Genomic DNA, 13436 nt, shown 5'->3' with positions numbered 1-13436 from the left:
AAAAAAAAAATGACAAATGAAAAAAAAAAAAAATCATCGTTACGTTTTGTTCAATAAGGCCAAAGGGAAGTAGAAATTTATAAGTCAAGGAAGAAATCGAAGAGAAGAGTTAATTGTCAAGGTTTTATGAGGTTCGAGAGTTTATCATCAACAATTGAAGACCGAAGAAGGCGTTGTTTCTACTGAGCACTATTAGAGAGTCGAAGAGAGATGCATATTGGTTGCTTTGTTAGTCTGCTTTCAATCTGGCACAAGATCTTTCTAGCACTTGTTTAACTCATCACACGTAATTAGTCCAGCTGTGTAGCAGATGTCCCTCTCATTTTTATCTCTCTCCTAATCTTATCCAGCTGTAAAGCAGCGGACGCATCTTACAATGTTTATCTAGCTGTGTAGCGGATATCTCTTTATCTAGCAGTCGTGTGGATGTGTCTCCCCTTTTCTTCAGTTAGCTTTAGAGCTGACACCCTTAATTTCTCTGGCATTCTAGTGACTTGGAGATAGGTTGAGAATATGTATGTCCTCATAGCTCTTTGGATACTTGTGACCAATTAGAAGTCATGGTTTTTGTGGGACACCTCTGTTAAACCCACCCGAGATTAACTCGGTTTTGTTTTTTTAGTTTTGCTCGAGGACTAGCAAATAATAAGTTTGGGGGTATTTGATAGACGCATTTATGTGTCTATTTTGTTCTCAATATTCTGTATTGTTAGACTCAATTAAGTACTTATTGTGTTATTTTGTGTTTTTGTAGATGTTTTTAGAGAAATAAGCCCTTGCGGTGAAATGGGCTCAAAAAGTGGTGTTTTACACCCCGGAGAAAATTACTAAAGGCATCCCAGAAATACACCGGAAACGCCTCAGAAATGTGCTTGAGGAACCCAGAAAAATTACTATTTCCACCACAATTGCTATTCGCACCCCGGCTCTGGTTAAGGGGCACCCTTCTTCTCAAATTCAAAAATAAATTTTGGCGGGAAATTTTCTTTATACACTGGTAGATTTTCCAATCGATTTTTGAAGGTGTTATAAGGAGATTAAATCGCTGAAACTTAATGGGTATATGTGATATGGATATAAGAAGATATTGTGGTGGTTGGGATCGATCAAATTTGGCCAGATAATCGATTCTCGATTAAAGCAGGAAAGAAGAGATATCGGTTAAACTTGGAAAGAAAATTACGTAAAGATGCTGCATGGGTTGTGGAAGTTAAGTGCAGATATTCTCCTAGGTTGCATATCAACAGATTTTGGAAATTATCAAGATAATTAACGCATGCAGAGAAAGAAAATAAGAAATTATTCCCAAGAATAATTTTCCTTTACTGTGAAAATTTTGAGGAATTAATGGCGAGATTTGATGCGCATGGAATGTATAAATAGGAGATACATGAGTCCTAGAAGGGTTGTCGAGAGTTTGGGGAAGCTTTGGAGGCTACAGAGTGAAGAAAAATCGAGTTGCAGAGCCACCATTTCTGCTGCTGCAACTCAAGAACACGAAGAACATTAGACAATCAGAGGCAGTCGTTCATACTACAGTAACAACGACTGTCACCTTGGGTCGTAGTATTCTGTATACTACAACACTTTTCATTTATCGTTCTTTGTAACGGTGTTTGCAACAATTATAAACGTTGCAGACACCCGATTTTCATTATTATCTCCATTTCATCATTTGTACACCTCTTTTGAGCAATGAAAAATTCCTTTGAGCGTGTTTCCAATATGCGGAGCTAGAACCCATCACTGGGACGACGGAGGAGGCCGAGGGTAATTTTGTTAATTCTTTTTAAGACTTTTGCATTAAAAATTAATTGAAATATGATTTAATTAAATTGGTTGTTATTTGATTAGATGGGTCATGCTTAGCTTATGTGATTTGATGTTCCATGCTTAACATTTACAATCAATGTTTTGAGAATCTACTTTAGCAAAATAAGAGTCCATATAATTTATGTTTTGAGCGATTATTGTTGAGAATAAATCATTGAGCCCTATGTTATGAAGATTGGACGAATCATTAGTCCCAGTACCTCTCTACCAATTTGTCAATATTTTTGTATATAATTTTTATAAATCTAAAAATCCTTCACCTTCACAAGTACGAGAGTTTGAACCTCATTACTACAACCCCACGAAAAAACATTAACTACACCTCCATACACAATATAAATATATAAGGGGACAGGAAGTCACCTTGTCTTATACCTCTGGAAGGGTAAAAAACCTCTCCAGGTGAACCATTTATAAGGACAAAATAAGAAACTGTACTAATACATTGAAGAATTAACTGACACCAATCATCGCTTCTCAAAAACAACAATAATAAAGGACCATTCTAATCTATCGAAAGCTTTTGATAAATCAAGATTAATAGCTATATATATCCATTCTTAGCTCTCTTTTTCTTTTCTTTCTTAAAATAATGCAAGATTTCATGACTTATAATGATACTATCTTGAATTTGCCTATTTGAAATAAAAGCCGATTGAAAGGGGGATATGAGAGAAACTAGCAAAGGCTTGAGCCGATTTGTTAAAAAATTTGATATGATTTTGTAAATTGTGTTTGCCAAACTAATAGGGGGAAAATCATGCGGAGAAGACGGATTATTTACTTTAGGGATAAGAGCTATGAAGGAATAATTAAGTTGTTTCAGCAAGAACTTAGTTTTAAAAAAGTTATGAATATACTCAATTACCTGACCAGAAACGATGTCCCAATTATCTCTGAAAAACCTGCCGGAAAACAGTCCAGCCCTGGAGAATTCCACGGTTCCATTACCTTGACAGTAGAATAAATTTCATCCTCAGTGGGAATGGCCACCAGAGAGAGATTTATTTCATCAGTGATAATAGGATGAATATCTTTCAAAACATCATGTATATCAGCATCACAAGGTTTTGAAGAAGAGAAAACTTTTTTAAAATGGGACTCAAACAGAGAAACAACTTGCTCCCTGCAATCTAGCCAATTCCCTTGATCATCCCTAACAGTATGAATGGTGTTGTACATGTTTCTAAGTTTAACAGTATTATGAAAGAACTGAGTATTTTTATCATATTATGTAAAGTAGTTGATCCTAGCTTTTTGTTTATAGAAAGAATTTTCAATCTCATACCAATAATCTAACTGCTGTGAGTAATTCAAAATGAAAATACCTATGGAAGGAGAATAAGGCAAAGACTGAAGCTTTTCAATCTCTGAGTTCAATTTATGAATAGTGTTCTTAATATGACCAAACGAATTTACATTCCAAAAACAGAGATCTTGTTTAACATTCTTGAGCTTACTAGCAACAGTAAAGCTTGGAGAACCCTTAACCCGTTTAGACCAAGACTTAGCAAGCACATTTTTGAAGTCAGGACTTAATTGCCAACATTTGAAAAAAATTATACGGAATATAAATCTTATGTTCTTGGTTAAAGGATTTGAACAAAACAGGGTTATGATCTGAATACACTCTACCTAGATTAGTGACTCGAGTTTGAGGCAAAACTGACACCCACTTATCATTCATAAAACCTCTATCCAACTTTTCAAAAGTGAGTTCCGCAGGATTTTTAAATCTTCTATTGCACCACGTAAAAGGATTGCCAAAAGAAAAAACCTCATTTAATCTCAGTTCTACCATTTTAGATCTAATAAAGTCCGGAACTAAGGAATTTTCAGCTATACCACCCTGTTTTTCAGAATCATGCATGATAAAATTAAAGTCACCTAACAATAACCACGGTCTGTTGGCATCTGTATTGATATTACTCAAAACATTCCATTGGTTTCTCAAAATAATAATTTTGTTAAAATATAAATATAGAGTTGGTAGATAGTGACAAAACAAACATAAATTTAGGAGACATTATATAGTGGTTTTTATATAGACATAGAGGCAAACCTTTATGTAGATCTTTTTATCTATCTAGAAGACAAAACAAACATGTTGTTAGGGTGATCCATGGGGACCATCTGACCAGCATCATGAATCTGTGCAACATATACATGTTTTTGTTATGTCTCAGCCATTTATCAAATTCAATTTAGCTAGTCAGGTCACCCAAATTGAAGCACTGATGAGCCAGAGTGAGAGAGAGACCTTGAGGAAACTGAGAGGACCACTTCTTATCAATTGTTCTTTTTCAACACAATCCACCACAAATAGAACAATACAAGAACCAACAAATTTCTACTGACCGGACCATTTCATGGCATGCACCCACCTTGAGTTCCCTGCCCCATACAAACCAGTATGAAAACAGGTCTTCAGATTTCTTATTTATTATGAAAAGATAAACAAATTTATTTGGATGTTGATCAATTATAACTATTAAGAGGTAGCTGTTGTTAGAGCATTGTTCGGTCGAACTCGCAAGCGTTGCTATCTCAATCTTGTTTGTCAAGTTTAGTTGATCAAAACTATAGTCTTGATTTCTAGTCTACCTATAGGAGTTTCGGATTATGATATATTGTATAGTTGAGCATTAGACTTCACGGCGCATGCAACTGTAGACGAAGATCTACTGAAGAACTCGGAGGAACTTCATCAACAAAAGGTACGTGGACACTAAAACTTATATATCACTCAGAAGTCTATTCCATTCTTACTTATCTACTATTGAGACAAAAGTCGTATAGTATATAGTCTTTTATATTATACATGAAAATGCGGGGTGAAAAAGCGGGGGTCTAACGACACCACCCAATATTTATCTTAGCAATCTGTATGGAATAACTCCGAAATACTTTGCTAGAGTATCAACTAGACAGTCAGACTCAATCTAGATAAAAGTATCTCAAGGAGTTAATATCTCTCTCTTGATTTGATTTACTCAAGCTAAAATCAATAGCAAGTCTTTATCATATACAAGGAATAACTTGGACGGTACCAAAGACCAATGTCCAAGGATCAATCAATATCAATCAACAACCAAAGGTTGGATTTCCAATTGATGATCACGAACGCACAACCTGTATTATTTCAATTATATAAAATATAATGCGCAAAAGAAATAACACGGACACCAGAAGTTTTGTTAACGAGGAAACCGCAAATGCAGAAAAACCCCGGGACCTAGTCCAGATTGAATACACACTGTATTAAGCCGCTACAGACACTAGCCTACTCCAAGATAACTTTGGACTAGACTATAGTTGAACCCAAATCAGTCTCCCACCGATCCAAGGTACAGTTGTACTCCTACGCCTCTGATCCCAGCAGGATACTGCACACTTGATTCCCTTAGCTGATGTCACCCACAACCAAGAGTTGCTGCAACCCAAAATCGCAGACTTGATAATAAACAAATCTGTCTCACACAGAAAAGTCTATCAAAGGATAAATCTTTCTCCCACAGATAAACCCTAGGTTTTGTTCCGTCTTAAGACATGAAATCAAGGTGAACATGAACCAATTGATAATTCGGTCTTATATTCCCGAAGAACAGCATAGATTAATCAATCACCTCTCTACAATCCTTCCTGACTACACAGGCGGTTTGTCGAGGAATCACAAACAGTGAGACGAAGATGTTTGTGACTTCTTTATGTTGCCTATCGGAGAACTCTCACGATCTCAAGCCAATCAAAGATTGTTCTCGTACGATAGAAGATGCAAGATCAGATCACACAACTACGATAAACGTAGTATCGGTCTGGCTTCACAATCCCAATGAAGTCTTTAAGTCGTTAACCTGGTTTTAGAGAAGAAAACCAAAGGTTAAAGGAGAATCGACTCTAGCGAGCGCACTAGTATCACACAGACGTGTGGGGGTTAGTTTTGCACAATGTTAGATGTCTCCTTTATATAGTCTTCAAATCAGGGTTTTGCCTTAGTTACAAAGCAATCCATATTCACTGTTAGATGAAAACCTGATTTAGATTCAAGTTAATATTTCTCAACCGTTAGATCGAAAACTTAGTTTGTCACACACACTTGGGTAGACGTTTACTGGGTTTGTGAAAACCATGCCCAGACGTGTACGTGTATGTTGGTTCAACATAGTAACCCAAAAGGTTAACCATATGAGCATTTCATATTAACCTTGTTCTTCTTCACCATAACTAGTTCAATTGACTCAAATGAACTAGTTAAAGAGTTGTTCAATTGCTATGAGATCTTATGTAACTACACAAGACACAATTGAAACAAATATGATTCGATTCGATTGAATCGGCTCATGAACATTATAGCCACGGTTTGCATAAAGCATTCCTTAGTAATTTAAGTTTCATGTTCAGAGCACATCTTTAGATCATAACCACTTAAGCTCACAAACAAGTTCGCGGACTTAAGTAAACCGGTTGAGTTTTCCAAACTCAGCAAAATTCTCGGAAATAGAACTTCCGCCAGTTCGCGGACTTAGCATACAAACGAGTTTTGGAAAACCCAGCAGAAATTCTTGGTCAAGAACTTCCGACAGTTCGAAGACTGAGTCTGCGGACTGGATTCGCGGACTTGGCAAGCCAATTCCACAATCCTTCTGATTTCTCTTGATCAACAAAGTTCGAAAACTTCGGTTCAAGGAATACATGGTTATGTAACCTAAACTCTAATTTCAATCATTGAGACATTCTCAGAGGATGCTATGTAGCTGTTATTCACAGACTGATTCACGTCGGAGCAATTCTCAAAGTGATTGAAACTTTTCATGACTTTCGTCACTAGGTGAAGATAAACTTGATGAAAGCGAAACGCTTTACCTACACACGATTTCGAGATAAAAGATAAGCAATGAATGCTCAGCTCGAAATATCAAATGTGTATGATCTAGTCTATATAGCATACGACTTTTGTCTCATAAGAAGTAGGAGATATAAGAGATAGACTTTTGAGTGATAGATAAGTTCAAGTCTCCACATACCTTTTTGTTGATGAAGTTCCACGGTTCCTTGTATAGATCTTCGTCGTTGTATGATGAATCGCCATGAAGTCCTTGAGCTCAACTACACTTTTCTATCCTAGTCCGAGACTTAGCTATGTAGGCTAGAAATCAAGACTTATATTTTTGATCACTAACATTGACAAACATGCTTGAGATAGCAACGCATGCGAGTTTGACCGAGCTACGCTCTAACAATCTCCCCATTTGTCAATTTTAGTGACAAAACTATTAATACATATGGAATACAAAAAAGATAAACTTTGGTGGCTCCTATTCCATAGTCTAATCTTCAACGTTCCTTGAAATATTCGTCCTTCCAAGTACTCCAATGATCCCAAAGGTTGTAAGTTTAGCACCATCGTTGTTGAAGATCCGTTGATATAACAATGAAAGAAATCGAGATTCTCGATCATTATTATACAGTGTCATAGTATTATTATATAACATCAAAGTCCAATTGTATCACGACTTTAACAATAATACTACGGTGATATGTATCACTTCCCCTTAGTCAATACTCCATCTCGATCATGGAAACCACTCCCCCTTACACAATGATCCGAAAACCATATGTATTTGTAGTGTGAACTACAATATTTCTCCCCTTTTTTGTCAATAAAATTGGCAAAGGTACAAGAATGGGATCATAATGAAATTTCCACAAGAGACATTTCACGACCAAAAGAAAAATACATACCAACTTGATTTAGATGCAATCTAATAGCCGAAGCTAACAACATTCATCAAGGAGTTTTAAGATACAAGATAACCCCTATAAAATTCCACAGCCGCACTCCACGCAAGATGTTACCATTAAGCACAAGTTCAAAAGAATTCTCCCCCATTTGATGTCATTCCCGAGAGAACAACAAGAGCGACCTTAATTTCGAAAGAAACAAATATTTTTTGTTGGACACCAAAAACCATAGGAATGATTTTCTGTATCCAAAGCTCAACCAAATTAACCACAAGTAAACCCATGATTAATTCAATTGGAATACACAACTAAATCAAACCAAAAAAGTGATCAATTTAATTGAAAGTGCTGAACATAAGTAAACTCACGGAGATACGACTAAGTCAATCATATGGAGATGACTAACTTAACCGTTCAAATATTCAACATAAGGAAAACCTTACGGAATATATGACTCCATTAACCAAAGAACATGATAGTGTAGCCTTTCATATACTCAACACAAGAACTTGTGAAATATATGAAAACTCAACTAGATTAATTACAAGAGAACCTATAATTAATCTAATTGGAATACAAACAACCACACTAATCACAGAAGTAATTAATTTAATTATTTTGGGATCAACATAAGAGAACTTATGGAACCCCGACTAAGTTCATCATAGAATATGACAACCTTAATCGTACATGTACTCAACATAAGAAAGAAGACTTATGGAGTGCTAACTAAATAACCAAACTAGTTGATTAAAAATTTAGTTTCTAATGCTCGACATATAGCATCTTATGGAACAACCAACAAAGCCAAGGTAAATCGACTTAATTGTAAGGTGCTCAACATAAGACACACAATGGAGCCTTCACGTTAAAACATAATAAAATGGATCAATGAAGATCAATACCGTGGATAACATACAATGATCTATTCTATTTTCCATCATAATGACATAATAGACTTTATTCTTGTTGAACAAAAGATTTTATCCTATTTTCCATCAAATACATGACTGCATAGGCATAACTTTTGTATATGTCAAAAGTCCATTCGTCCTTTCATCAATACGAATACTGAATCATGAACGACTTTACTTTTGACTGCAATATGGGACCTTCAAGTTCACGGACGTAAACAATACATATCCCATAAACAATTGCAATATCACAAAATCATAAAGATTAATACTGCAATAACAATCTTTGCCCTTAGAAGGTAGAATCAATCTTTTTCGCATAGATTTATACCAAGAGTGGTTACCAAAAGCGTATAAAAAGATTTCCTTAACAAAGAAGAACATACAAAGTCATTGACGACTATGCACCATAGTTCACATGAGATGATTGTGAACACTCAAGAATATATATCAATGTGAACTACTACCCATTCTCGAACTTCCTTCTTTGTGATTCACCAACATCACTCTTGTAACAACTACAAAATAGCTTAGATAGGATTTCTCCAAGAATCCCAGTGCCCAAATCCAAGTGAATAGAACAAGTGCAACGAAACGGAGCAAACACTAAAAACAAGAGACAGGACAAAGACCAATATTAACCAATCCAAATTCAACAATTATCATCTCAATTTTGAAGGCAATTCAATAAGGAAGAGAATTCAAAAAGAATGAGGTAAATCCGAGTTCATACGAAGAAGTTACGGCCAAAACAAGTTTACCGAATATCGACGTCAAGTATGCATATGGGTTTGCGAACTTAAACCCATGGATTTTAATTTTGAATGTTGTAATGCATACTTGGTATGTGTACCATGTAGTCCAAACATCCCGAATTATTATTTTCAAACCTAAACGTTTAAGAACCTTAAACACAAATCAAGTTAGGTAGAAATGAACGATAAGCAAGATTATTATAAGTATTCTAAGCAAATAAAAGTACAAATCTCGCTCAAGTTTATAGACATACCTTTTTAGATGAATCCAATCGAATTCTGCCGCCTTACCGAACATAATATGTGTGCCCCAATTATTGTGCTTCCCACACCGTATACAAAGCAGGGCATTCCTTGGTGAGGATGCACTTCCAATACAATCAAGTTGCGTTGGGGTGAACAAAGTCTTGCTCACCACAAGTGACCTTTGGATTATCATGAAAGAGATCACTTTTAGAACCTTTCACATCCAATTCCATTTTTCCAAAAAACTTGTTAAGTTCCAACATCATGGATACTGCCTTTTCCATAGTCATGGAGTTTTCTGGAAGATCATTCCTTTTCACACTCAAAACATCATTGTATATCTTCGGTATCCACTTATGAGTGCGTTTAAGAACAGTCAGAACCTTCTTCCCATCACTCTCTCCTAGAATTCTTGGAAGAGAATTGGATTGACTAATCTTTTGCAAGTTAGTCTTTCTCCAATTGGGAACATCGGATCTTGTCTTCGTCTTTACGAAGTTATCCTTTTGATAACCATTACGATTATGAAAAGGATTCGTACGACGTTTATAGGCAAATCTAGGTCTATCATAGCACTGATTCCTTTGCCTAAAGGTTGGACAATTACAACCTGTAACGTTAAGAGTATCAGTCTTAACGTATGATCTTGGTTTCACAACTTCTTGAGATGCCCAAACAAGAACATCATGAAGTTTCTCATTCCTTATACGGAAACGACATCTCCTTTCCAGGTGACCTTTATTTCCGCAATAGTGACAAACATAAGGAATGTTCTTACCTCGATCCATGTGTGCTAACTTTGGAGGTTGATAAACTTTGCTCTTTTGAACCTTAACTGCCGGAGAAGGTATTTCACTTTTTCCATCAGTGGAAACTTTTTGTTGAGAAGAATCACTAGCTTTGACAAATTTTACCTCTTTGCTAGTACTTGGAGCATCTATTCCCTTATAGCCCAATCCTCGTGTATTACGATGATTTTTACTTGCTCCTAGCATACTGGTTAATTTGCTTGAACTAGTATTGAACTTTTTCAAGTCATCTTCCAACATCTTGATTTTATCAACAGCAGCAGCTAAATCAGCCTCAAGGCATTTTTCTCGAGTGAGATAAGCGCTTTCTCTGTCGTCAAAACTTGTTTGCTGGAAGTTAAACCTTGCTTCAGATTCTGCAAGATTCTCTTCCAACAAAAAGTACTTTTGATAAAGATTATCACATTCAAGTGACTTCATACGTAGGTTTTCCTCAGAATCCTTGAGGATCGATTCAATAGAACGATTCGAAAAATAAACACCTGCGTAACATCTTCTCAATTTCTTGTTTTCTCGACAGAGAGGAGTCAGAAGAGGTGTGACATGAGAAGTTGTAATCTTCTTCATATTTCACGAATCCAAAAACTTAACATACTTTAAGACTTCCTCATCAACATCTCTATCAATATCTGAATGACCTTCATCAGAAAGTTCATCCAACTGTTATTCTAGGAGAGTTTCCCAATCAACAGTTTTTACATCAAGCGAATGTTTGGATATTGACTTAGATGTGATAGTTCTCCCAGGTGAATCCAAGCTTTTAGAATCATCTGGTAATTTCTGAACTGGTACGTTATTAGAGATAGAGTCGTCCATAATCATATCGCTACAAACACAGACTTATAAGGTCTTTAACGTGTTTGCATGCTCTGATACCAATTGAAAAAGCGGGGGTCTAACAACACCACCCAATAATTCGGTAGCAATCTGTATGGACTAACTCCGAAATACTTTGCTAGAGAATCAACTAGACAGTCAGACTCAATCTAGATAAAAATATCTCAAGGAGTTATTATCTGAATTTCTCGATTTGATCTTTACTCAAGCAAATAGAAATCTGTGAGTCTTTATCAAAGAGAGATAACTTGGACGGTACCAAAGACCAATGTCCAAGGATCAATCAATATCAATCAACAACCAAAAGTTGGATTTCCAATTGATGATCTTGACGCACAACCTGTATTATTTCTATTATATAAAAATATAATGCGGAAAAAAAATAACACAGACACCAGAAGTTTTGTTAACGAGGAAACCGCAAATGCAGAAAAACCCCAGGACCTAGTCTATATTGAATACACACTGTATTAAGCCGCTACAGACACTAGCCTACTCTAAGATAACTTCAGACTGGACTATAGTTGAACCCCAATCAGTCTCCCACCGATCCAAGGTACAATTGTACTTCTACGCCTATGATCCCATCAGGATACTGCGCACTTGATTCCCTTAGGTGATCCCACCCACAACCAAGAGTTGCTGCAACCAAAAATCACAGACTTGATAATAAACATATCTGTCTCACACAGAAAAGTCCATCAAAGGATAAATATGTCTCCCACAAATAAACCGTAGGTTTTGTTCCGTATTTTGATATAAACTCAAGGTGAACAGGAACCAATTAATAATCCGGTCTTATATTCCCGAAGAACAGCCTAGATTAATCAATCACCTCTCTACAATCCTTCCTGACTACACAAGCGGATTGTCGAGGAATCACAAACAGTGAGACGAAGATGTTTGTGACTTCTTTATCTTGCCTATCGGAGAACTCTCACGATCTCAAGCCAATCAATTGATTGTACTCGTACGATAGAAGATGCAAGATCAGATCACACAACTACGATAAAGTAGTATCGGCCTGGCTTCACAATCCCAATGAAATCTATAAGTCGTTAACCTGATTTTAGAGAAGAAAATCAAAGGTTAATAGAGATCGACTCTAGCGGGCGCACTAGTAGCACACAGACGTGTGGGGATTAGTTTTGCCCAATGCTAGATGTCTCCTTTATACAGCCTTCAAATCAGAATTTTGCCTTAGTTACAAAGCAATCCTTATTCACAGTTAGATGAAAACCTAATTCAGATTAAAGCTAATATTTCTCAACCGTTAGATCGAAAACTTAGCTTGTCACACACACTTGGGTAGACGTTTACTGGGTTTGTGAAAACCATGCCCAAACGTGTACGTGTATGTTGGTTCAACATAGTGACCCAAAAGGTTAACCATATGGGCATTTCATATTAACCTTGTTCTTCTTCACCATAACTAGTTCAATTGACTCAAATGAACTAGTTAAAGAGTTGTTCAATTGTTATGAGATCTTATGTAACTACACAAGACACAATTGAAACAAAGATGATTCGATTCGATTGAATCGGCTCATGAACATAATAGCCACGGTTTGCATAAAGCATTCCTTTGTAATTTAAGTTTCATGTTCAGAGCACATCTTTAGATCATCACCTCTTAAGCTCACAAACAAGTTCGCGGACTTAAGTAAACCGGTTGTGTTTTCCAAACTCAGAATAAATTCTTGGAAATAGAACTTCTGCCAGTTCGCGGACTGAGTTCGTGGACTTAGCACACAAACGAGTTCTGGAAAATCCAACAGAAATTCTCGGTCGAGAACTTCCGACAGTTCGCGGACTGAGTCTGCGGACTGGGTTCGCGGACTTGGCAAGCCAATTCCACAATCCTTCTGATTTCTCTTGATCAACAAAGTTAGAAAACTTCGGTTCAAGGAATACATGGTTATGTAATCTAAACTCTCATTTCAATCATTGAGACATTCTCAGAGGACGCTATGTAGCCGTTATTCACAGACCGATTCACGTCAGAGGAATTCTCAAAATGATTGAAACTTTTCATGACTTTCGTCACTAGGTGAAGATAAACTTGATCAAAGCGAAACGCTTTACCAATACATGATTTCGAGATATAGATAGGCGAGATATACTCGGCTCGAAATATCAAATGTGTATGATCCAGTCTATATAGCATACGATTTTTGTCTCAAAAGAAGTAGGAGATAGAAGAGATAGACTTTTGAGTGATAGATAAGTTCAAGTCTCCACACACCTTTTTGTTGATGAAGTTCCACGGTTCCTTGTATAGATCTCGTCGTTGTATGATG

This window comes from Papaver somniferum, chromosome 7 (assembly GCF_003573695.1).
Source record: "Papaver somniferum cultivar HN1 chromosome 7, ASM357369v1, whole genome shotgun sequence".
Taxonomy (NCBI): Eukaryota; Viridiplantae; Streptophyta; class Magnoliopsida; order Ranunculales; family Papaveraceae; genus Papaver; species Papaver somniferum.
This window is presented reverse-complemented; position numbering follows the sequence as displayed.